Raw genomic sequence first — 24,272 nt, 5'->3', positions numbered from 1 at the left:
CCCATCCCGCCCCAAGGCCCTTATACACTCCATGCCAGTTCATGCCAACTCTTGCCCTGGCACGGACCCCCACATAGACCCATTTACCCTACATACCAACTCACATTATTCACCATGGGCAGACCCCAGGAGCCAGGTTGAGATTAAATAAAATAAAGTTCTAAAAATCTAAAGCAGCCTTCACTATTGTTAAACAAAACTCCCATTCTTGAAACCTTATTCAAAACTTTGGGTTAATCTCGTATAAAAACCAACATACTTCTGTCCATACCACTTCAAGGGCAGCTAAACCCTTAATGGTTTCTTTAAGTTGTCAAAGTGTGGACTCAGAACAGCTGCTGAGATGACTGTAGCTTTTGGAAGTCAGCCGAGTATTCATAAATAGACTTTAGGGAAATGCCAACAATTACTGAAACTGCTGGGACTGATGCTACATTGTATAGCCAACTATTTTTTTCACTTACACTGACAGCTGCAGACGAAGTCAGGAGAGCAGGGGATTTAAAAAAGACTTTCGATCATGACAGTTAAACAGACCCTATCCACCCAACAAGAGTCTTTACGTCTACTCCATAAAGTCGTGACTTTCACACTATGAGTTAACTCCCTTGCAGAAGGCAAAATGGTGCCTGTTTGAACTCAGTGCTGAGTTCAGATGGCTCTGCTGAGTTCAGGTTCAACTTGGGTGTGAATCAGGTCCTGCCCCTGTCCCCTACTGGCAAAAATTGGATCTGCGAAAAGTGGGAGTGGGACTTCCGCATCCGGGTCCCACCCACGATTTTTGAAGGTAGGTGAGTTCTTCTGACTCTGAAAATCCAGGTCATTGAGTAAAAAAGCAAGGAAGTCACATTGGACCATCATAAAGCTCTGATACTCTGAAGCCAAAATGGACATGTCCAGGCATTGCAACATTTTTGAATTCAACTAAATGGTGAGGTCACGAGCTTTCTGGTGAATTCTCCATGGCAACGACTTGACCAATCACAGCTGACTTGTCAACTAATCAGCACCCTTTTCTCACGCAGTATAAATAGTTGCTCCCTTTGAAATTTGGTGTTCTTGTGTCTGTCCTGATCAGTGCAATATGAAAACTTCGAGAGCATGTCTCTTTTTGCAGCAATAAATGACCTTCATCAGCTTCTGTGGAACATTTCAGTGGAAATGTGCACTCCCAGACCACTGGAAACAAAGTTGTAAGACTGGCCAGTACAGCAGAAAGAAACCCTTTGACCTTCCCACTTCACCAACTGTCAGAATGAACATGGTTCAGTCTTGAATGTGATTGACAGCAGCAATCACAGCAGAATCCAACCCCTGTAATCACTGGTGAACTCGCTGGTGTCTCAGCAGGTGGGATGACCGAGTGAATCGTTTCCCACACACGGAGCAGGTGAACGGCCTCTCCCCAGTGTGAACACCCTGGTGTCGCAGTAGGGTGGATGAATCACTGAATCCCTTCCCACACTCACAGCAGATGAAAGGCCTCTCCCCAGTGTGAACTCGCTGGTGTGTCAGCAGGTTGGTTAACTGAGTGAAACCCTTCCCACACATGGAGCAGCTGAATGGCCTCTCCCCAGTGTGAACTCGCCGGTGTTTCCGCAAGATGGACGGATCAGCAAATCCCTTCCCACACTCAGAACAGGTGAACGGCCTCTCCCCAGTGTGAGCTCGCTGGTGTCGCAGAAGGTTGCATAATCGACTGAATTGCTTCCCACATACAGAGCAGTTGAATAATTTGTCCCCAGTATGAACTCGCTGGTGTATCAGCAAGCTGGATGAATCACTGAAACCTTTCCCACATTTGGAGCAGGTGAACGGTCTCTCCCCCGTGTGAACTCGCTGGTGTGTCCGCAGATTGGAAGATTTAGTGAATCCCTTCCCACAATCAGAGCAGGTGAACGGCCTCTCCCCGGTGTGAAGTCGCTGGTGTATCTGCAGGTGGGATAACTGAGTGAATCCCTTTCCACAATCAGAGCAGGTGAATGGCCTCTCCCCAGTGTGAATGCGGCGATGAGATTCCAGTGCAGATGGGGACCGGAATCCCTTCCCACATTCCCCACATTTGCATGATTTCTCCATGGTTCGGGTGTCCTTGCATTCTTTGAGGTAAGATGTTTAACTGAAGCCTCATTCACAAACAGTACATGTGTTCAGTCTCTCCCGGCTGTGAATGGTGCAATGTGTCTTCAGTCTGTGTATCTGGTTAAAGTTTTCTCCACAGTCAGTGCATTGGAACTCTCTCACATGTGTGTACGCAAGCTTCTTGGTGATTTTCCAGACACAGTGACGTTTAAAATCTGTTGAAGCAGACAGAACAAACATTTCTCTTTCTAGTTCAAAGGCTGATGATATTGAGCTCCCATAAATCAAGTCAGGTCTGGATGTAATGTTTGGTTTGCGATTTCTGTCTGTAAATCCTCCGTTTCTAATATCCTGTAAATGGAGTTAGTTTACAAAAGTTATCATTGTCAGTACAGGTTAGAAATTCAGAACACACAAGTCTACTTTCTATGGAACATTCTTTCCTCTTTCATTCCCCAAAGACCGTCAATCTCGATCCCACATATTCTCCATCCAATCTCAATCTGCTGACCTAACAGATCCATGCTCATCACTTCCTGTCCAGGACACAGAGACCTGAAAATGTTCAGGCAGGCTGGGAACTCACTGTGTGGTGGAAGTGGAGATGGTCAATGATATGAAAATGAAACTGAGTGTGCACTTGAAGGAAATAAACTTGCAGGGGAACGGGGATATAGAAGGGGAATAGGACTGACTGGGTTACTCTACAGAGAATCAGCATGGATTTGAATTACTGAATGGACTCCTTCTGTGCCATAATGACTGACTCGAAATATATAACATAGCACAGTGCTATGTTACAAGACTAGAAATAATAATAAATTAACTTTATTACAGAATCATAAATAACATATCTAACATATACCATATAATAACACCAGGCATATCTCTGTCCTATATTACTTTACTGTCCCCTTAAATGTCAGCCATCTCCTGGGGAATCCACCACTTTAATTGTGAACATGAGGAAAGAGGCCATCATTTTAGCCAGACAAAGAAATGTGTCAAGCCGAGGGAGCAAAGGATGCCTGGATGAGCGCAGCTCCAACAAAACTCAAGAAGCTTGACACCATCCAGGACAAAGCAGCCCTCTTGATTGGCACTCCATCCACAAACCTTCACTCCCTCCACCACCGACGAACAGTAGCAGCTGTATGTACCATCTATAAGATGCACTGCAGGAATCCACCGAGGCTCCTTCGATAGCATTTTCCAAACCCACGACTACTACCATCTAGAAGGACAAGGGCAGCAGATAGATGGGAACACCATCACCTGGAAGTTCCCCTCCAAATCACTCACCTTCCTGACTTGGAAATATATCCCGTTCCTTCACTGTCACTGGGTCAACATCCCTCCCTAACAGCACAGTGGGTGTACCTACACCAGAGGGACTGCAGCGGTTCAAAAAGGCAGCTCACCACCACCTTCTCAAGGGCAACTAGGGATGGGCAGTAAATGCAGCCCCAGCCAGTGAAGCCCACATCCCGTGAATGAATAAAAGAACCAATGTCCAGCCTGATACAAACCGGCTCTTCATTGATCTGGGAGCTGCGGCTCCGCTCGGTGCAAACGGGGGAGGGGGGCCGGTCAGTTTATTTCCGGGGTTTACGGTTTACACAACATGTTTCCGGAGCCTCTCCGTCCACCCCGCCGTTCCCCCCCCCCTTTACTCATTGTGGACCCGTCTGCCCATCGCCATTACCCGCACTGCGCAGGCTCCAGTCACTGCCCGGCCCCGCCCCCCCATTCATTTCGATTGGTTGGAGGACCAGCCACTCCTGCGCGTTCCTCCAGGTTCCCCCCCTCCACTCCCTTTCCCTATTGGTCCGGAGCTGCCGTCAATCACCCGGGCATTGTGACGGTTTCCAAAGCTGAGAGCGGCCTCATACTCAGCCGGACTTGCTGATTCTTGGCAGCATTTTCTGTTTGGGAATTAGAGCTGGAGATGGATGGTCAGTTCCCCTCTGTCCGGGGGGGATTCACACTCATTTCCCCAGTGCAGTGATTCTCACGTTTACTTTACATGAGAAAGTCCCCGGTTCAATCCTGGCTGGAAACTTTGTGTTTAACATTGTTACTGATGAGGAATTAACAGTGAGTTTAGTTTCATGTCGAACAGGGTGACAGTTACTGTTGTCTCATTGCAGAGAAAACTGATCCTCTCTGACCCAAAAGCAAAATATTGTAATACTCTAGGTGGAAATCCAACCTAGAACTAGGGGGTCACTGTTTAAAAATAAGGGGTGGCCCATTTAAGACAGAGATGAGGGGATTTTTTTTCTCGCAGAGGGTCATGAGTCTTTGCAACTCTCTTCCTCAAAAGACGGTGGGGAGTCTTTGAATCTTTTTAAGGCAGAGCTGGATAGGTTCTTGATAAGCAAGGGGGGTGAAAGGTTATCGGGGGAAGACGGGAATGAGGTTACAATCAGATGAGCCATGATCTCATTGAATGGCAGAGCAGGCTCGAGGGGCCGAGTGGCCGATTCCTGCTCCTAATTCGTATGTTCGCACGACCTCAAAACAAACTATTGGAAAACCTCAGCAGGTCAAACATCCACGGAGAAGGAAACAGAGTGAGTGCTTCAGGTCGGTAACCTTTGATCCAAACTTGAAAAAAATTAAAGATCTAACAATTTACCAGCAAGTGCAAAGTCATCAAAAAGAGAGGGTGAGGACGGTGGAGTCGAAGGTATTTTTAATGATGGGAGACAACAGTGGATTTAAAGGTGAGAGGGACAGTACCAAGAGAGAGAACCGTTAAGGATATCATCTAAAATGTGGAAGCTGGATGGTCAGCAGTTTAGTGAGAATAGTGTCAAAGAAGCAGAAGGCACGTCTCAGAGGCAAGATGAGCTCTGAGTGAGATAGAAGATAGGAGAGAAACTGGAGAAAGATGCAAGTTAGGGGAACAGGCAGATGTTTGTGTGGTCGTAGAAGTGACTCCAGGATGGTATGTTGCCTCCCTGGTGCCAGGGTCAAGGATGTCACAGAGCGGCTGCAGGACATTCTTCTGGGGGAGGGTGATCAGCCAGAGGTCGTGGTCCACATTGGTACCAATAACTTAGGGAGGAAGGGGGATTTAGTCCTGCAATCAGAATTTAGGGAGCTAAGTCGAAAATGAACAAGCAGGACCTCAGCTGTAGTAACCTCCGGATTACTCCTAGTGCCATGTGCTAGGGATTACAGAAGTAGGAGGATAAGGCAGATGAATGCATGGCTGGAAAAGTGGTGCCAGAGGGAGGGCTTTAGATTCCCGGGACAGGCTCTGGGAGAGTTGGCACCTGTAGAAGCCAGATGGCTTGCACCTGAACAGAGCCGGGACTGAGTTCCTTGCGGGGCATTTTGCTAGTGCTGTTGGGAGGATTTTAAACTAGCTTAGCAGGAGTGTAGGAACCAAGAGAAAATATTAGAGAGGAATACCAGGGTGCACAAAATACTGGGAGGGACAGAGAGTACTAGTTTAGAGAAGAGTAAGTTAATAGGTAAAGTCAGGGCAAGGGAGAAAGTAACAAAAGCCAAATCAGGGTTATTATGCATGCATGTGAATGCACAGAGTATAGTAAATAAGATTGGGGAGTTACAGGTGCAGACTGCCATGTGGAAATGTGATGTTGAGGCAATAACAGACCTGGCTCAAGGAAGGGCAGAACTGGGTGTTAAATGTTCCCGAATACAAGATGTTCAAAAGAGACAGGAAAGGAAGGAAAGGATGAGGGGTGGCGGTATTGGTTAAGGAGAGCATTGCAGTGCTGGAGAAAGAGGATGTCCCAGAGGGTTCAAGGACAGAATCAATTTGGCTAGGGTTAAGGAGCAAAAAGGGTGCAATTACATTGCTTGGTGTAGTCTATAGACTGCCCACTAGTGGGAAGGATGTAGAGGAACAAATCTGCATGGAAATTACAGAGAAATGCAGGCATTATAGAGTAGTTATAATAGGGGACTTTAATTACCCGAATATAGATAGGGACACTGGTAGTGCAAAGGGCAGAGAGGGACAAAGGTTCCTAAACTGTGTTCAGGAGAATTTTCTCCAGAAGTATGTGTCTCATCCACTGTTGGACCTGGTTCTTGGAAATTAGGTTGGCCAAGTAGATCAAGTGTCAGTGGGGGAACATTTAGGAGACAGTGATTATTGTATTGCATGTTTTAGGATGATGATGAGAAAAGCACGATAGGCAATCCAGAGTAAGAATAATTAACGGGACAAGAGCCGACTTCAATGGAGCAAGAATGGAGCTGGGCCAGATAGACTGGAACAAAAGATTGGCAGGGAAAACTGTAGCTGAACAATGGGCTACCTTCAAAAAATGAATTGGTTCGGGCACAGTCAAGTATTTAGACATTCACCTGAGTTGCCATAGCCTCCAGGGCTATGGGTCAAGTGCTGGAAAATGGGATTAGTGTAGTTAGATCTTTGTTGGCCAGCTCAGACACGATGGGCTGAATGGCCTCCTCCTGTGCTGTAAATGTCCATGAGTCTATATTCCATCTAAAGGGAAAGGCGGAGCTAACAAATCCAGAGCTCTCTGGATGAAAAAGGAGATTGAAATTAAGATAAAAAGAAAAAGTGCACTTATGACAGGTGTCAGGTAGAAAATACAATTGAGAACCAAGTGGAATACAAAAGGTTCAGAGGGGAGGTGAAAAAGCACATGAGAGAAGCGAAGAGGGATTATGAGAAGAGACTGGCAGCCAACATAAAGGGGAATCCCAAAGTCTTCTACAGGCATATAAATAGTTAAAGGTTGGTAAAAAGAGGAGTATGGCTGATTGGGGACTAAAAAGGGAATTTACACATGGACGAAGGGGCCATGGCTGAGGTATTAAATGAACACTTTGCATCCGTCTTTACCAAGGAGGTAGATGCTACCCAGGCCATGGTGACAGACGCTGAAGTGTTCAAAATTGATAAGGAGGAAGTGTTGAATAGACTATCGGTACTTAAACTTGACAAGTTACTGGGACCAAATGAGATGCATCCAAGGATATTGAAAGAAGTGAGAGTAGAAATTCCAGGGGCACTGGCCATAGTTTTTCAGTCTTCCTTAAACTCAGGGGTGGTGCTAGAGGACTGAAAAATTGTAAACATTATGCCCTTGTTCAAAAAAGGTTGCAAGGATAAGCCCAGCAATTACAGACCAGTCAGTTTAACTTCAGTAGTGGGCAAGATTCTAGAAACAATTATTCGGGATAGAATTAGTAGTCACATGGAAAAATATGTGTTGATAAGGGAGAACCAACATGGATTACTAAAGTTTAACTAACTTGCTGGAGTTTTTTGAAGAGGTAACAGAAAAGGTGAATGAGGGTAATGCAGTTGATGTGGTGTATATGGACTTTCAAAACGCATTTGACACAGTGTCACACAACAGACTTGTGAGAAAAGTTATTGCTCATGGAATAAAAGGGACAGTAGCAATGTGGATACAAAATTGGCTGAAAACTAGGAAGCAGAGAGTAATGGTCAATGGATATTTTTCAGGCTGTAGGAAGGTTTGTAGTGGAGTTCCCCAGGGGCTGTTATTGGGACCCTTGCTTTTCCTGATATTTCTTAACGATCTAGATCTTGGTGTGCAGGGGACAATTTCAAAGTTTGCAGACGATATGCAAGTTGGGAGTGTTGTGGACTGCGAGGAGGACGGTGTGGAACTTCAAGAGGACAGACAAGTTGGTGGAGTGGGCAGATAGATGGCAGATGAAGTTCAATGGGGAGAAGTTTGAGGTGCTGCATTTTGGTAGGAAGAACATGGAGATGTAGGAGCAGAAAGACCTGGGTGTATATGTGCATAGATCATTTAAGGTGGCAGGACAGGTGGGGAGAGCAATAAGTAAATCTTATAGTGCCCTGGGCTTTATTAAGAGGGACATAGAGTACAAGGGCAGGGAAGTTATGCTGGATTTATATAAGACACTCACTAGACCTCAGCTGGAATATTGTGTACAGTTCTGGGCACCATGTTATAGGGAGGATGTGAACACATTGGAGAGAGTGCAGAAGGAGTTTACAAGAACAGTCCCAAGGATGAGAAACTTCAGCAATGGGGATAAATTGGAGAGATTAAGGCTGTTCTCCTTGGAGAGAAGAAGGCTAAGAGAAGATTTGATAGAGATGTTCAAAATCATGAAGGATCTGGACAGTGTAGATGGGGAGAAGCTGTTCCCACTCGTAAAAGGATCAAGAACGAGAGGGCACAGATTTAAAGTGATTTACAAAAGAAGCAAGTGGGACAGGAGAAAAATCTTCTTCACACAACGAGTGGTTCGGGTCTGGAATGCACTGTCTGGAAGTGCGGTGGAGCCAGGTTCAACTGAGGCATTCAAGAAGGCATTAGGTGGTTATTTGGATCAAAGCAATGTGTAAGGGTACAGGGAAAAGGCAGGGCAATGGCACTAGGCCATGATGCTCATTTGCAGAGCTGGTGCAGACACGATAGGCCGAACGGCCTCCTTTTGTGCCGTTAAAATTCTGTGAACATCAGCAAAAACAGACCCTAAAGAACATGGCCCAGTCCTGGATGTGACCAGCTGTAAAATCCAATCACGGTAATTACTTGTGAACTCGCTGGTGTCTCAGTAGAGCGGATGACTGAGTGAATCCCTTCCCACAGTCTGTGCAGCTGAACGGTCTCTCCCCTGTGTGAATTCGCTGATGTACAGTGAGTTGAGATGATAGCTTAAATCCAGTCCCGCATTGAGAGCACCTGAATGGTCTCTCGTCAGTGTGAACACGTTGATGGGACATCGGTTCCTGGGAACCTTTATAGCACTTCCCACAGGATGAGCATTTAAATGGTCACTCCACAGTGTGAACTCGCTGGTGTCTGTGCAGATTGGATGACTGAGTGAATCCCTTCCCACACTCCGTGCAGGTGAACGGCCTCTCCCCAGTGTGAATTCGCTGGTGTACAGTGAGGTCAGATGATTGATTGAAGCCAGACCCGCAGAGGGAGCACCTGAATGGTCTTTCATCCATGTGAACACGTTGATGAGACAACAGTTCCTTGGAGCTTTTATAACACTTCCCACAGACTGGGCATTTAAAAGGTCTCGCGTCAGTGTGAATTCGCTGGTGCCTCAGTAATGTGGATGAGCGAGCAAATCCTGTCCCACACTTGGAGCATATGAATGGTCTCTCCCCAGTGTGAACTCGCTGGTGTGTCAGCAGGTCTGATGAACAAGTAAACCCCTTCCCACATTCAGAGCAGGTGAATGGCCTCTCTCCAGTGTGAACGCGCTGGTGTTGCAGCAGGTCAGATGAATGATTGAATCCCTTCCCACACTCGGAGCAGGTGAATGGTCTCTCCCCAGTGTGAATTTGCTGGTGTATCAGCAAGTTGGATGATCGAGTGAATCCCTTCCCGCACTTGGAGCAGATGAACGGCCTCTCTCCAGTGTGAACTCGTTGGTGTACAGTGAGGTCAGATGATCGCCTGAAACGCATCCCACAGTGAGAGCATCTGAATGGCCTCTCATCAGTGTGAACACGTTGATGTATCAGCAGGTGGGAGGACTGAGTGAATCCCTTCCCACACTCGGAGCAGGTGAATGGCCTCTCCCCAGTGTGACTGCGCCGATGAGTTTTCAGGTCAGACGGGTAATTAAATCCTTTCCCACAGTCCCCACATTTCCACGGCTTCTCCCTGTTGTGACTGCATTTATGTTCTGATAGGTCAGATAATTGGCTGAAGCCTCGACCACACACAGAACACGTGTACGGTTTCTCTCCACTGTGAACAGTGCTTTCTCCTTCCATATTCAAAATCCGGTGACATTCACATTATGATAAATTGGGCTGCAAATCCTCCCCTTCTAATATCCTGTGAAATCGATGTAAAACAGAAAAAAGGGAGTGAGAGAGAACCCGCAGAAACACAAAGGCAGGTTGTGAAATGGAGCTGAATGAATCTGGTAATTTGTGGGGCCGGCACCAGGGAAAAGTGACCATGAAAACTGCTGGATTGTCGTAAAAACCCAACTGGTTCACTAATGTCCTTCAGGGAATTATTATTATTTATTATTATTATTTAAAAGGAGAGAAACTTCAGAATGCTTCAGTGCAGAGGGGTCTGGGTGTCCTCGTGCATGAATTGCTGAAAGCTAGTATGCAGGTACAGCAGGTAATAAGGAAGGCAAATGGAATTTTGGCATTTATTGCTAAGGGAATAGAGTATAAAAATAGGGAAGTATTGCTGCAACTGTACAAGGCATTGGTGAGACCGCACCTGGAGTACTGTGCACAGTTTTGGTCCCCTTACTTGAGGAAGGATGTAGTTGGAATGGAGGTGGTTTAGAGGAGGTTCACTAGATTGATTCCAGAGATGCGGCGCTTGTCTTATGAGGAGAGATTGAGCAGTTTAGGCCTATACTCACTCGAGTTTAGAAGGATGAGAGGAGATCTAATTGAGGTATATAAGATGCTAAAGGGGATAGACGAAGTAGACGTGGAGCGGATATTTCCTCTTCTGGGGCATTCTAGAACAAGAGGCCATAGTTTTAAGCTAAGGGGTGGTAGATTTAAATCAGAGATGAGGAGGAATTACTTTTCTCAAAGTCGTGAATCTGTGGAATTCACTACCTCAGAGTGCAGTGGATGCCGGGGCGCTGAATAAATTTAAGGAGGACATAGACAGATTTTAAATTAGTAACGGGTTGAATGGTTATGGGGAGTGGGCGGGAAATTGGAGTTGAGGCCTAAATGAGATCAGCCATGATCGTATTGAATGGCGGGGCAGGCTCGAGGGGCTGAATAACCTACTCCTGCTCCGAGTTCTTCTTAACGGAACCTTCCACCCAGATCGGGCCAATGCAAGACTCTGGTCTCTGTGGAAGGAGAGAGAGAGAGAATTAGGAGAGGCATCAGTTGAAGGAGAGGGATTTTATATACCTACTACTCGACCATAACTTTGACAAATCTCCTGAACCACTAGCCTCCAGCACCTAGAAGGACCAGGGAAGCCGGTGTATGTGAACACCAACTCTCCAAGTTCCCCTTGAAGTCAAACACTCTCCTGACTGGTCTGACATCCAGTACTGAATGAACAGAAAATTCTTTCATATAAATACTGGGAAGACTGAAAGTGTTGTCTTCAGTCCCTACTACAAACTCCATTCCCTAACAACTGACTTCATCTCTCTCCCTGGCAACTGTCTGAGCCTGAACCAGACTGTTCAAAACTTTAGTGTAATACTTCACCCCAAGATGAGCTCTTTTTTAAAATTATTCGTTCATGGGATGTGAGCTTTGCTAGCTAGACCAGCATTTATTGCCCATCCCTAAGTTAAGAGTCAACCATATTGCCATGGGTCTGGAGTCACATGTAGGCCAGACCAGTACAAGGACGGCAGATTTCCATCCCTAGAGGACATTAGTGAACCAGATGGGTTTTTACTACAAAAAAAAACCCATCTGGTTCACTAATGTCCTTTAGGGAAGGAAATCTGCTGTCCTTACCTGGTCTGGCCTACGTGTGACTCCAGACCCACAGCAATGTGGCTGGCTCTTAATTGCCCTCTGATCAAGGGCAATCAGGGATGGGCAATAAATGCTGGCCTAGCCAGCAACCCCACATTCCATGAATGAATAATGAAAAAAGCTTACAACCACACATCCTCATCATCACTCAGACGGCCTGTTTCCACCTCAGTAACATCGCCCAACTCTGCCCTAGTCTCAGCTCACCTGTTGCTGAAACTCTCATCCATTCCTTTGTTACCTCTAGACTTAACTATCCTAAGGCACTCCGTGCCAGCCTCCCACATTCAACCTCTCTGTAATCTTGAGGCTATCCAAAACTCTGCTGCCCTTGTGTTTACTCACACCAAGTCTTCCTCGCCCATCACTCCTGTGCCCGCTGACCCACAAACGTTCTTGGTTAAGAAGAATCTAAATTTTTAATTTCTCATCTTTATTTTCAAATTCCTCCATGGCCCCTCCCTGTCTCTGTAACCTTTTTTTTTGCAAAAATATACTTTATTCACAAAATATCTTCAACAACATTTCAAACCATTTCAAAATCACCATCACAAAAATACAATCAGGTTCAACTTTTACAACGTGTATCACAAAATGCATCAATACAATAAATGAATATTACAATCATTTGCAGACATTCATTTCGAGCTGTACAGCCCGAGGGGATTAAAACAGTTCCCAGTCCCTCGGTGCACCATGGCAGAAAGGTCCCTTCCCCATTGCGCCTTAACCTCCATCAGTCTCATGACCCTCTGAGATATCTGTGCTCATCTAATTCCAACCTCCTGAGCATTCCTACTTTAACTGTTCCACCTTTGGTGGCTGTGCCTTCAATTGCCTAGGCCGTAAGCTCTGGAATTTCCTCCCTAAACTTCTCTGCCTCTCTACCTCAATTTCCCCCTTTAAGATACTCCTTAAAGCCTACCTCTTTGACAAAGCTTCTGGTCACCTGCCCTAATATCTCCTTATGTGGCTCAGTGTCAAATGTTGCTTTGTAATATTTCTGTGAAATGCCTTGGAACATTTTGTTACATTAAAGTTGCAATATAAATACAGATTGTTGTTATTGATTTGGATATATATCATTGTTTCTTCTTCATCACTGGTGAATAACCTGTAACTCCTTATCTAACATCATTGTGGGAGCACCTTCACCACACGGACTGCAGCGGTTCAAGAAGGTCAAACATCATCTTCTCCACAGGTAACTGGGGATGGGAAATATCTGCTGCTGGTCTTGTTAGTGACGCCCAAATCCCCAGAATAAATTTTATAAGTATGCATTTATAGAATAGATTAAAAGCATCTACAGAAATATTTGTTCCTAAAACAATGATCTTTTACATTTCATGGCCAGTGTCTGCTCAACAACCTCATCTTCCCCAGAACCTACCTCCCTTTGACAATTTCACGTTGGAAATTGCTAGGTCCTTGTGGTTAAACCGAGCAGCTTCTCCTCCATCTCTACTCCAGCTCAAACTGTTACAGCAAAGGCTTTGAAAATAAAATTGGATAAGTACCTGAAGAGAAAAGGCTGGGCTATGAGGAAAGGGCAGGGAGTGGGACCAGCTGATTTGCAGTTGCACAGTCCCAGCACAGGAATGACAGGATAAATGGCCTCCTGTATTGTAATCATTCTATGGCTGCATGAAAAAGACTAACATTGGAGGCCAGGGACCAACCTCTCCAATCAACACCCACCCAAATACAAATCCATTCTTAATTGGTTCATCTCTGTTCCCAGACTCAGTTCTGTGAGAAATACCGGCAATAAAACCAAACCAAAATACTGCAGCCGCTGGAAATCTGAAATAAAAAGAGCAAGTGCTGGAAATACTCAGCAGGTCAGGCAGTAACTGTGGAAAGAGAAAGAGTTAATATTTCAGGGTGTACAGAATGAATTATGGGGAATACAAATGAAGCAGAATTTGACAGTCAATATAAGCTCAGAAGTGGGAGAGAAATGATCTCTAGTGCAGGAAAAACAATTCCTGGCCATGGGAAGATAAAGCGGGTAAATCAGCAGTGAATAGCTGGGGGGATGGGCAGCAGTGGAACCTCATTTAGACACAGTTGGTGAAAATAACAGTAAAATACTAAACATGGTTAAAATACACCCATCATTAGAGGCAGATGGAGCCATACAACGGTAGAGAGGTGATTGTGAAGGGTAAGGGTGAAACAGAGCAATGGATGGACATGGATTCAGATCCACAGTAAAGGAGCCACACCAGCCCCAGAGCCATGGGACCAGAGCACAGCACTAAGAGCTCTAAATTGTCGATGAATGTTCAATAATACTCACCCCTGAAACAATTTCACTGTTTTCAAATTTAAAATCTCCTGCTGGAGCCTGTAGCTGGAAAGATATCAGAAGCACTGGAGTCAGAGAAAAGTCTTACAGGCTTCAAATCTTCTAGCTTTCTGTAAAAGAAGATTACAAAAGTCATAATTGTCAGATGCAGGTAGAAATTCAGAAGAGACAAACATTTCTCTTGACTTGAGTTTGCTGTGTGTAAATCCTGCCCTTTTAATCCCTGTAAAAGGGGTTTCCAGAATTCATCACTGTCAGTCCAGGATAGAAATTCACAATATTCTCTCCTCCTGCTCCTGGTCCAAGATAACTTAAGCAAGGACATATTTGCATTGGAAGCAGTTCAGAGAAGGTTCACTAGGCTGATTCCTGGCATGAGAGGTTTTGTCTCATGAGGAAAGGTTGAGCAAGGTGGGTCTGTATTCATTGGAGTTTTGAAGAATGAGAGGTGATTTTATTGAAACCTGGAAGATTCTGAGGGCACTTAACAGGGTGGATCCTGTGAGGGCTTTTTCCCCTCATGGGAGAATATGGAACAAGGAGGCACAATTTCAAAATAAAGTTTTTCAATAAACTTGACTGAGATGCGGAAGACTGAGGTGAGGAGAAATTTCTTCTCTCAGGCATCCATTAGTCTGTGGAACTCTCTTCCCCAGCGAGGAGTGGAGGTCTGGTTATTGAATAGATGCAAAGTTGAGTATTGCTAAAAAAAAAGGGACATGTTGAAGCTTTTCATCTTGCACTGAACAGGACAGCTGGCAAGAATATCAATATAAGGGGAAAACAACTATATATACTGCATGCAAAGCGAGTGCTGATTGGTTGGCAAGTAGGCTTTGATTGGTAGAGGCATTGCCATGGAGAATGCACCAGTGATAGTGACTGACAGTTAACTGCCAAGCATTGCAAACAGACCATACCCAACCAGCCTGTGTTTGCAAAGCTCAAAACAGTGTCCAATATTAGATGTGATTCCGTGATTGGACAACATTTGCTAAATAATCGTCAGTGTGCTAAAAATTACATTGACAACCAATTTAAGATTCTTAGTTGGGCTTGCAGTGTGGTGCATTTGCATGTACTGGAAGCTACATATATCAATAGGGCTCTGTTCTTTGCAGACAGAAAAAACATATACACACATTGCACCTGTTTCAGCTAAACAAAAGGAGTGACAGCCATTTGCTGACTCATTCCTCAGGACAATGCCTTGACCAATCAGGGTCAAACTGTCTGGTTTAAATTTCAAACAATGCTTGGCAGTTAACTGTCAGTCACCATCACTAGTGCATTTTGCATGGCAACGCCTCTACCAATCAGAGTCCACTTGCCAACCAATCAGCATTCTCTTTACATACAGTATATATAGTTGTTTTTCCTTACATTGGTATTCTTGCAAAGTGCTCCGATGAGTACAAGAGGAAAAGCTTCCACATGTCTCTTTTTTCAGCAACACTCAAGTTCTTTACTACCAAAAGACTAATTGAGACCGAGTTAGACAAATTTTTCATCTAAGCATCAAAATGAGGGCGGGCAGTGCAGTTAAGGCCACAATCAGATCAGCCATGATCTCATTGAATGGTGCATCATGCTCAATGGGCCGACAGGCCAACTCCTGCTCCTAGTTCTGATGTTCTTATTCTTATGTTGTTAGGATGGCAGCGATTGCGCCCAGCAGCACATTGCCCTTCAAACGATGGCGGTAATTAACCCGGGACAGTCACCATCTCCTGTGCGCAGCGCGAGAATAAAATCAATGAGCCAATGATTTTCTCTCCTGGTCACCGGTGCCATGAAGTCCCGCCCATGCTCTGTTCCGTCACCAAGACGGCCACTGAACCAAGATGGCGACCATTAAATTGGGCCTATTTCCGGGAAAAAGTTCCAGAGCTGAAAACGCGGGACCTGCAGAGGCTTATTCTGGATTTGCGGCCTACTTCAGGTGTTTGTGAAGCCGCCACTCCCTTCCGACACCGACTCCCGGCTCCCGGCTCCATTCCTCCCTCCGCCCCATCAAATCTCACCCGCTGAAAAAATCCTCTCCCGCACTTGCAGGACTCTGATCACAGTGACACTGCGCATGCTCCAGATACAGTCCAGTACTGCGCCTGCGTACTGGGCTCCTGGAGTGTTAATAGGGCATATTCACATCCGCAGGGAATGTTGGGTAATAGCAGCACCATTGAACCCCCAGAGGGGAAAGAAAATAATTGAGATCAATTAATAAAAAGACACACATGAATCCTCGTGAATAAATGCTCTTCCATACTCGAATTGCTCAAAGTGACTTAAACCGCTTCTCTCTTGTAGGAATACACTGAGATTTTAAAGCTTTTGCCACTTGTTCCCATGCCTCTCTCCTGCCCTGAAGGTGCTGATTCTAGCTACGTTCAATCCCATAGTCACTGGTTCCTCTCTCGATCACGGGATGAGGAATATACACTGTTCCAAAAGAACAGATGAAAATCACTTCGCCCATCATGCTTGTGCTGGCTCTTCGGAAGATCTATCCAATTAATTCCACAGCTCTGCTGGCACTGTCAGAACAATATATATCCGCTGCAGTGATGCAGGAGCTGAATGGAAAAGATTTTTCAGTTGGGTGCTTCTCAGGCACATTCACCTCCGTGGAAAGGTCACTGGCCCAGTGTACTGAGCCAATATCAAGCGTTCACTGGTTAGTTAAGCCCATAGAGTACCTGGTAGAGTTTACTACAATAATTCTGCACACCCCACATATCACAGTGACATTATGAATAAAGCCCAAGTTAAGGGAGTATCCCGAGTGGGATGGAGTAGATGAATTATTGAAGTACAAAGCAAAGGCATTAAAGATTGCAGCCTCACAACTACCAGTTGCCTGTGATGTTGCAGTATGAGGTGAGAGTGACTGCCCTTGACATCAAGGCCGCATTTGACCGAGTGTGGCATCAAGGAGCTCTAGTAACATTGGAGTCAATGGGAATCGGGGGAAAACTCTCCACTGTATTCACAAAGGGAGGAGACAAAAAAAAGGCCAGTTAGCTTAACCTCCCTCACTGGGATAATGTTAAAGTATATTATAAAGGATGTAATAGTAGAGCATTTAAAAATGCATAATATAATCAAGCAGAGTCAGAAAGGCTTCATGAAGGGGAAATCATGCCTGACGAATTTATTACAATTCTTTGAGGAGGTAACAAGCACGATAGATAAATTGGAACCAATGGATGTAATATATTTGGATTTCCAAAAGATAAGGCATCACACATAAGGCCACTTATTAAGATAAGAGGCCATGGTGTTGGGGGTAGTATTTTAGCATAGAGGATTGGCTAACTAATAGAAGACAGAGAGCTGGGATAAGGGCTGCATTTTCAGGATGGCGACCTGCAACTAGTAGAGTGACACATGGATCCTAAGAACATAAGAAATACGAGCAGGAATAGGCCATTCAATAAGATCATAGCTGATCTGCTCCAGGCCCCAACTCCTCTTTCACGCCAGCTCCACATAGCCCTCAACTCCCCAGTATTTCAAAAATCTTTAAATACTTTCAGTGATCTACCCTCTACAACTTTCTGGGGTACAGAATTCCAGACATTCACTACCCTCTGAGAGAAGAAATTCCTACACATCTCGGTTTTAAAGACCCCTTATTCTGTAACTGTGTCCCCTAGTTCAAGATTCCCTCTCTAGTGGAAACATCTTCTCAACATCTACCCTGTCAAGCCCCCTCAGAATTTTTTATGTTTCAATCAGATCACCCCTCATTCTTCTAAACTCTAATGAATAAAGGTCTAACCTGTTTGGCCGTTCTTGATAAGTTAACCCCTTCATGTCAGGCATCAGCCGAGTGAATCTTTCTGAACTGCCTCCAATGCCAATATATCCTTTCTTAAATACAGGGACCAAAACTGTACACAGTACTCCAGGTGCAGCCTCACCAACACCCTGTACAGTTGAAACAAGACTTCCCTATTCTTAAACTCCAACACCCTAGCAATACAGGCCAAAATTCAATTTGCCTCCCTAATCGCTTGCTGCACCTGCATGCTAACTTTTTGTGTTTCATGCACAAGAACACCCAAATCCTTCTGTGCTGCACTTTTTTGGAGTGTCTCCATTTAAATAATAGTTTGCCTTTTGACTCTCGCTACCAAAGTGCATAACCTCACACTTTCCTACATTAAACTCTAACTGCCAAGCTTTTGCCTACTCACTCAGCCTATCTATATCCGCTTGAAGATTCCTCATGTCCTCATCATAATGTGCCCTCCCACCTATTTTTGTATCTTCAGCAAGTTTGGACACATTACACTCTGCCCTCTCCACCAAGTCATTAATATAGATCATAAATAATTGAGGCCCTCGGACTGATCCTTGTGGCACTCCACTAGTTACGTCTTTCCAACCTGAAAAAAGACCCATTAATCATGACTCCCTGTCTTTTGTGTGTTAACCAATCCTCAATCAATAACCCCAAATATCGTGAGGTCCCATCATGAGCAATAATCTTTTATGTGACACCTTGTCGAATGCCTTCTGGAAATCTAAATACACTAAAGTTACCCTTTATCAACTATGCTTATTATATCGTCAAAGAACTCTAGCAAATTTGTCAAACATGATTTCCCTGTCACAAAACCATGTTGACTCTGTTTGATTGCGTTCAGCTTTTCTAAATGTCCTGCTATTTCTTCCTTAATAATGGAATCTACCTTTTTCCCAGCTACAGATGTTAGGCTGACTGGCCTATAGCTTATAGTCCCTCCCTTCTTGAACAGGGGCATCAGGTTAGACGTTTTCCAATCCGCTGGGACCCTCCCAGAATCCAGTGAGTGCTGGAATATTTCGACCAATGCCTCCACTATCTCTGCAGCCACTTCCTTTCAGTGCTGGGGTCACAATTTTATACAATATATATTAATGACTTAGATGTGGGAAGTGAATGTACTATCGCCAACTTTGCAAATGACAGAAAAATAGGTGGGAAAGCAAATGGTGAGGACGATACAAAGGGTCCACAGAGGGATATAGACAGGTTAAGTGAGTGGGAAAAAAAACTTGGTACGTGGAATATAATGTGGGAAAGTGTGAGATTATGCATTTTGGCAGGAAGATTAGAGAAGCTGAATATTATTTAGATGGAGAAAGACTGCAGAAAGCTACCACACACAGGGATTTGGGAGTGCTCATGCATGAGTCCCACAAAGCTAACATATCAGTTCAGCAGGTAATAGGGAAGGCAAATTGAATGTTGGCCTTTATTTCAAAAGGAATGAAGAGTAAGAATAGGGAAGGCTTGCTAAAATTATACAAGGCACGAGTTAGACCATACCTAGAATACTGTGAACAGTTTGGTCCCCTTATCTCAGGAAATATATACTGGCATTGGAGGCAGTCCAGAGAAGGTTCACAAGGTTGATCCCGGGTATGGAGCGATTTTCTCATGAGGAGAGGTTGAGTAGGTTGGGCCTGTATTCATTGGGGTTTAGAAGAATGAGAGGTGAACTTATTGGAACGTATAAGATTTTTAGGGGGCTTGACAGGGTAGATACTGAGAGGTTGTTTCCCCTTGTGGGGGAGGCTAGGACCAGAGGGCATAATCTCAGAGCAAGTGGTCACCTATTTAAGACAAAGATGAGGAGGAATTATCTTCTATAAGAGGGTAATGAATCTATGGAATTCTTTACCGCAGAGAGCTGTAGAGGCTGGATAACTAAGTATATTCAAGGCTGTGGTAGACACATTTTTAGCAGTAAGGGAACAAGGGTAATGGGGAAAAGGCAGGAAAGTGGAATTGAGGATTGTCAGATCAGCCATGATCTCATTGAATGGCGGAGCAGACTCGATGGGCCGAACGGCCTACTTTTTCTCCTACGTCTTATGGTCTTATGGTTGGAGACATACCTAGCACAAAGGAAGATGGTTTTGATGGTTGGAGGTCAATCAACTCAGTTCCAGGACTTCACTGTGGGAATTCCTAAGGGTACTGTCCTCGGCCCAACTATTTTCAGCTGCTTCATCAATGACCTTCCTTCCATCATAAGGTCAGAATTGAGGATATTTGCTGATGATTGCACAATGTTCAGCACCATTTGCAACTCTTCAGATACTCAAGAAATACGTGTCCAAATGCAGCAAGACCTGGACAATATCTAGGCTTGGGCTGACAAGTGGCAAATAACATTCGCACCATAAAAGTGCCAGGCAATGACCATCTCCAACAAGGATGAACCCAACCATCGCTCCTGGATGTTCAATGGCATTACCATCACTGAATCTCCCGCTATCAACATACTGTGGGTTACCATTGGCCAGTAACTGAACTGGACTAGCCATATAACTACTGTGGCTACAAGAGCAGGTCAGCAGCTAGGAACTCTGTGATGAACAACTCACTTCCTGACTCCCCAAAACCTGTCCAGCATCTACAAGGCACAAATCAGGAGTGTGATGGAATATTCCCCACTTGCCTGGATGTGCAGGTCCCACAACACTCAAGAAGCTTTACACCATCCAGGACAAAGCAGCCTGCTTGATTGGCATCCCATCCACAAACATTCACTCCCTCCACCATCTACTCACAGTAGCAGCAGTGTGTACCATCTACAAGATGCACTGCAGTAATTCACCAAAGCTCCTTAGACAGCACCTTCCAAACGCACGACAACTACCATCTAGAAGGACAAGGGCAACAGATAGATGGGAACACCTCCCCCTAGAAATTCCCCTCCACGTCACTGACTTGGAAATATATCACCATTCCTTCACTGTCGCTGCGTCAAAATCCTGGAACTCACTTCCTAACAGCACTGTGAGTGTACCTACACCACATGGACTGCAGCGGTTCAAGAAGGCAGCGCACCACCACCTTCTCAAGGGCAACTAGGGATTGGCAAAAACGCTGACCCAGCCAGCGAAGCCCACATCCCATGAATGAAGAAAAAAATACAAGGACCGTATCAGACTCCTGCTGTGTCTTTACTTCCCCATGACTGCCATAGTATCCTATTAAACACCCACCACAATATTTAGCCCAGAAAGCTGAGGTTATTATGATCACAGCCCTTCAAGCTCTTACTGAGAGAATCACCAACTATTCTGAAAGCTCCTTTATTTGTAACTCCCTTAGTGTAAACCTACTTCTCCGGCAACAAAAACACAGCCTCTCCACAGCAAAAAGGAAAACTCTCACCCACCATTTCAAACTCCGAATGATTTGAGATATTGCTGGTAAGTGACCAGGACAAGTTGCTATTTGTAGGGTGAAGGTGCATTAGCGGCAGGGGTTAGTGAAGAGGGTGATGGTAATAACCAGACAGACTGACTCACTAGGAAAGCTGCTCCAGAGGGGATTCCTTGCGATCCACCCAAAATACAATCATTGTGATTATGGCCAAAGAGGCTAGGCACCATAGGAAAGACTTTCCCTCATCACTCACAGCAAGTAAGGTCTCCCCCATTATACATGATACGAACATATGAATTAGGGTTAGGCCACTCGAGCCAGCTCGGCCATTCAATAAGATGATTGGTGATCTGATCATGGCCTCAACATTCCTATCACAAGAATGGCTCTAATTTGAATTGGGTCACACCTTAATGTCTTAGAAAATAATTAATTTTGTTTATGGATCAAATTGGGGCACGTTTCTCTTTCCTTGAGTTCTCAATGCACCAGGACATCCATCACCACCTGAACCTGTGTCTCATCTGTGTCCAAATTAATCTAGACCTGTGAAGTGAAAGGTCCCAATGGACATATCCCATCTGAATGATGTTCCGTGGAAAATATTGCAGTTTGATTATACAGGCCTATTACACACAGTAAAAGGAGGGGACCGGTATATCCTGGTAGTTATAGGTATGTTTACATGGTGGATTGAAGCTTTCCCTGTCTGTATAAATGATGCAGTCACCTACAGCTAAAACTTTGTGGGAACAGATCTTTACCAGATGGAGCTTTCTGAAAAAGATAGAGAGTGATAATGGTTCTCATTTCACAGCAGAGGCAATACAGCAGCTGTGTCATCTTGTGGGTGTGGAACAACATTTCTGCATCCCCTACCGCCCAGACTCTAGTGGGATGGTCAAGATGTTTAATCACTCTGGAGAAACGACACTGAAAAAGCTGTCATGAACGGAGCTGATGATCTGATCAAGCCCAATGACTGGGTCACTGCCCCACCTGGTGTCTTAATGACCATTCACTCCAATCCTGTTCACTCCCCGGTCACAGCTCATTGTCCAATCCAGATCGTGCTTCCCACCGGGTCCCACACCCCATTGCTACTCAACAGACTCAGGACCAGTTTCTCCAGAACCTCCAACAAACCTCAGCATTCTCCCTGCTACAGGCAATGGAGAAGATGGTGCTGCCCATCTCAACACCTCCAGGGAGAAACACCCCACCTGTTACATAAACTGTTCAATGGGAGATGAAGTGACGTTAAAAATATTGTTAAATGGGGGGGCTACTTGGGAAGGTCCATATGGCGTTCTACATAAATTGGGAGAAACAAGTCTTAGATTGAGTATTCAGTAACGAGAGAAGGAAACGCAATATGTGTGTTACCATGGAGATCAGTGTAAACTGTATTAAATGGAAAGTCAGATAACTAGACGGAGAATAAATGCAGTGTTTGATTTTATCCAACAGGAACAACGTGTGGATGGTCATCGTGCTCCTGGACTGTGTCCAGGTTGAAGTTCTGTTCCGGCCGTATGATCCTCCCCCAGTTTGTTCTTTCTGAGCTCCAGCCAGGTGATGTTAAACACTCAGGTGGGAAAAACAAAAATCTACAACAATGAGTTTAACACAGCTGATTTATTTGACATATAACCAGAATATTAAACTTCAGTGCAATTATTATCGGCAGAAAGGAACACCAACTCTCAGAATGAACATGGTCCAGTCCTGGATGTGATTAACAGCTGCAATCACAGCAGAATCCAACCCCTGCAGTCACTTGTGTACTCGCTGGTGCCTCACCAGGTGGGATGACTGAGTGAACCCTTTCCCACACTCAGAGCAGGTAAACAACCTCTCCCCAGTGTGAACTCGCTGGTGTCTCAGCAGATGGGATGAATGGATGAATGCTTTCCCACAGTCGTAGCAGGAGAATGGTCTCTCCCCAGTGTGAACTCTCTGGTGGGCCAGCAGGTGGGCTGACTGAATCCCTTCCCACAGGCAGAGCAGGTGAACGGCCTCTCCCCCGTGTGAACTCGCTGGTGTATCCGAAGGTCGGATGAATTAATGAATCCCTTCCAACACATGGAGCAGGTGAATGGCCTCTCCTCAGTGTGAGTGATTTGGTGCCTTAGAAGGTCGGATGACCGAGCGAATCCCTTTGGGCACATGGAACAGGGGAACGGTCTCCTCGCAGTGTGAGTGTGTCGATGAGTTTCCAGCCGGGATGAGTATTTGAATCCCTTCCCACAGTCCCCACATTTCCATGGTTTCCCCATGGTGCGGTCATCCTTGTGTCTCTCCAGGTTAGGTGATCAATTAAAGCCTTGTCCACAAACAGTACACGTGTACAATTTCTCCTCACTGTGAATGGTATGATGCTTTTTCAGGCTGTGTAACTGGTCAAAGCTCTTTCCACAGTCAGTACACTGGAACACTTTCACTCGAGTGTGTGGGTGTCTTTTCCAGTCACGCTGATGCTTGAAATTTTTTCCTCAGACAGAACAGACAAACATTTCTGCTTCTACATTCAAGGGCCAATGATATTCAGGTCCTGATGAATTGAGTGGCTTTGACAGATCTTGATAATTGGTTTTAGTTTCCCTTTGACACTCCAAGCTTGTAAAAAGAGAAAATATAGAATAGAAAGAGGCCATTGGACCAACTAGTGTGTGCTGGTGTTTACATTCCACACGCTTCCCCTTCCACTCCATCTAACTCAGCTCAGTCTTTCAGTTCATCTTTCTATTCCTTTTTCTCTCATGTACTCATCTAGTTTCCTTTTGAAATTATCTTAGCTTTTTGCCATAACCACTTCCTGTGGTCGTGAGTTCCACTTTCTAACCACTCTGAGTAAACATATTTCTCCTTATTTCCCTCTTGGATTTATCAGTAACTATCTTGTATTTCTGGCTCCTAGTTGTGGATTCTCCGACAAATGGAAACATTCTCTCCACATCTACAAGGTCCCAAATGGCAGACTGGGCAGAAAAATAAAAACTCATGGGATCCCAGAGAAAGTTACAAGTTGAATACAAGTTGAATCCAAAATTGGCTCAATGGCAGGAAGTGATTATGATGGTCGATGGGTGGTATTTTGTGAATGGACGGCTGTTTCCAGTGGGGTTTCACAGGGCTCAGTATTGGCTCCTTCATTCGTGGTTTATATAATTGAGTCAGACCTAAATACGAACATACAAATTAGGAGCAGGAGTAAGCCACTCAGC

General features: G+C 44.9%; 1 protein-coding gene and 1 pseudogene across 1 annotated transcript in view; one reads left to right on the top strand and one right to left on the bottom strand.

The window, feature by feature from the left end:
* The window catches only part of LOC144673477 (uncharacterized), a 35,650-nt pseudogene extending 12,079 nt beyond the window's left edge, over positions 1 to 23,571 (bottom strand).
* LOC144673478 (uncharacterized) overlaps positions 1 to 24,272 on the top strand; it is a 78,462-nt gene that overhangs the window by 46,926 nt on the left and 7,264 nt on the right. The window lies entirely within an intron of this gene.

The sequence above is a fragment of the Cetorhinus maximus genome, unplaced genomic scaffold, assembly GCF_964194155.1.
Source record: "Cetorhinus maximus unplaced genomic scaffold, sCetMax3.hap1.1 HAP1_SCAFFOLD_368, whole genome shotgun sequence".
NCBI classification, from domain to species: domain Eukaryota; kingdom Metazoa; phylum Chordata; class Chondrichthyes; order Lamniformes; family Cetorhinidae; genus Cetorhinus; species Cetorhinus maximus.
The sequence above is the reverse complement of the archived record's forward strand: the minus strand, read 5'-3'. Positions and strand labels throughout refer to the sequence as shown.